We start from the raw sequence: 2,787 nt of genomic DNA on the forward strand, positions 1-2,787 counted from the left end.
GGTCAGATTCTTGCCCATGCTGGGTCTCTCTGGGCAGGATAGATCTTTGGTGCTATTCCCAAGGCCTGGCCCCATTGGAGCCTCCTTGTGGAGGTAAGCAGGATGGGTAGGAAGGAGCCTGTACCAGGCCTGTTGGGGTTTGGGGGAAGGCTCAATGAAATCAGGGAGTGGGTCTAATCCAATATGCCTAGTGTTCTTATACGAGGGGATCAGGACACAGACATAGAGGAGAGACCATGTAAAGCCACACCAAGAAGGTGGCCATGTACAAGCCAAAGAGATGCCTCAAAAGAAACCAACCCTGCCAACACTTTGATCCTGGAGTTCTACCCCCCAGATTTGTGAGAAAACACATTTCTGTTGTTGGAGCTATTCAGTCTGGCATACTTAGAAATGGTAGCCCTAGCAAACTCAGATAGTCAGCCTCGCCCAGGAACTACAGCTTAAAGCACTGGACAAGGATACAGAAGGCAAACGAGAGGCACATCTGGGTAGTGTGAGCTAGGTAACCCAAAGCTCAGAGACATCTCTATAGGTTTGGCCCTGATGGAAGCGGGTTAGCTCCCTCTGTTTCACGAAGGCATGGCTCTGAGGGAAATGTGGGTGCTACTCACCTCTTTAAAGACCCTATCTCCAAACACAATCACATTCTGAGGTACTGAGGGGTAGGACTTCAACACATGAATTTTGAGGGGGACACAATTCAGCCTCTAATGCTGGGCTTTGGAATTGCTAGTGGAGCTTTTCTAAATACAGATGTCTGGGCCTGTCTCCAGAGATTCTGAGTGGAAACTCCATGAAGGTGGCCCAGGGTCTTTGCCCCTTGCTGTACACCTACTGCCTAGAACCGTGTCCAGCACGTTGTATATGCACAAAAATATTTGTGGAATGAAAGGATGATTTAATAAACTTGGGATGGGGTCCACGTGTTTGTCTTGTACAAAGTTCCATAGCTGCTTCTGATTCATCTAGGAGTGAAAGCCCCTGAGAGATGACTGGGCTTCATCTGTCCTGTTGCTGATGGGGAGACTAAGGTTCCGTCAGGGAGTGATCGCTTTGGCAGCACAAATTTTAAGATTGGAATGATACAGAGAAGATTAGCATGGGCCCTGCCCAAGGATGACATGCTAAGGTTCAGTAAGGAAAAGAAATACCAGGCCTGGCACTCTATAAAGAATATGGGCTCACTGGTGGGCTGCCCCAGCACCTCTCCAGAATGCCCAGGACATGAGGGAAAAGGGACGGCTGGACCTGATACTGCCTTTTGTACCTGTTTATCTAGCTATTCATATATATTCTTTATAGTATCCTTTATAATAAACTCATCAACAGAAATCTTCCTCCGAGTTCTGTGAGCTGCTCTACCCAAAGTAATTGAACCCAAGGAAGAGGCTGTGGGAACCTCCAATTTAGAACCAACTGGCCAGAAGCACAGGTGAGGGCAGTCTTGTGGGATGGAACCCTTCACCCATGGGATCTGATGCTATCTCCAGATAGGCAGCATCAGAACTGACCTAATGGCTTGTTGGTGTTGGAAAATATACACTGGACCTGCCTTCAGCCCCCTTCACATACGGCCCCTGGCAACCCCCAGCCTCACCCACACTCACCCCTGCCCAGCCTATGGTTTAAACCACATGAAATCCAGCACCGTTCCCCAGTGCTGTCACGCTGCTTACCTTCTGGTCTTATTGTGGCCTTTCTCCACCTACTTGCCTAGGAAAAGTCTCCCAGAGCTGCATTGGAATTCGAGGCCTTCTCTGACTGCCCAGGCTGGGAGTAGAGGGGGCATCTCCTGGGCTTCTAGAGTCTTCCATGCTGCACTCATATCCTATGCTGATCATCCTGGGGGCAAATGCCACCGCCACCAGACTGGGGGCACCTGAGGGCAGGGGTGAGTTGGTAAGTAGTAGCTGTGTCCTGATGCCTTGCACAAGGCAGCGCTCTGAGTTCAAGTTTATCTATGAGAAGTTTATCTATGAGAAGCTCCAAAGCAGGGTCTCAGTGCCCCCATATAACCATTAGTAGCTGCCCTGGACCGGCTTTTGCAGCTCCTGACCTTACCTCTCCCCCGCCCATGCCCCAGGCCCACCACCAGGGACCATCTCTGAGCTGGCAAGTGCACAGCAGAGGCGGGGAAGCAGAATCTTAACCTCAGGTGGACACCTCGGACTGGTAGGCCTGGCCAGGAAGTTCAGAGAGGTGAGAGGGCAGCAGCCCCAAGGAGAAGAGACTGGAAAATACCGGTAATGGGAAAAGGAGGAGGGGAGAGGGGAGGCGGACAGCTGGGAGGCCAGAGACTTGATTTCTGTTCTCAGCACTGTTGTTCGGCCTCAGAGAAGCTCCCCTGATCTGACCTTTCAGCAAGTTCCCGCCTCTCTGGGCCTCAGGTTCTTCAGCTGAAAACGGGGGCAGGCAGACTGGACTAGATGGTCATTAATGTCTTCTCTCGCCCTGGCTAAGGAGATTTGAGAAAAGCGTGGCTGCCTTAAAGGTACTAGTTGAGAGGACTGTCTCTGGGCCAGCACACAAACTTCAGGGGCTCGCCTCTAGCCAGGCATTGGGGGAACGTGTCTCTGGGCCTGAAAAGAACTGAAAGCAGCCTCCCCACACCTCCCGCGCTGGGCTTGGCCCGCAGTTCTGGCAGGCCCAATGCGGCCCTGAGCTCTAATGAGGCTGGCCACCTGGGGAGCTATAGCAACTCAGCCTGGCCTATTTTGTGGTGAAGCCATGGTCACTTCTCTGCCTAACCCTGAGGTGATGCTCCCGAATGTGGCCTGGGATCTG

General features: G+C 51.9%; 1 non-coding gene across 1 annotated transcript; it reads left to right on the forward strand.

Moving 5' to 3' along the window:
• The first annotated feature begins 1,047 nt into the window (after window positions 1-1,047).
• Window positions 1,048-1,155, forward strand: LOC131822918 (U6 spliceosomal RNA). The gene has a single exon (XR_009350394.1). It is a non-coding gene; the product is annotated as a U6 spliceosomal RNA (small nuclear RNA).
• The last annotated feature ends 1,632 nt before the right edge of the window (window positions 1,156-2,787 follow it).

The sequence above is a fragment of the Mustela lutreola genome, chromosome 1 (assembly GCF_030435805.1).
Source record: "Mustela lutreola isolate mMusLut2 chromosome 1, mMusLut2.pri, whole genome shotgun sequence".
Lineage (NCBI taxonomy): Eukaryota > Metazoa > Chordata > Mammalia > Carnivora > Mustelidae > Mustela > Mustela lutreola.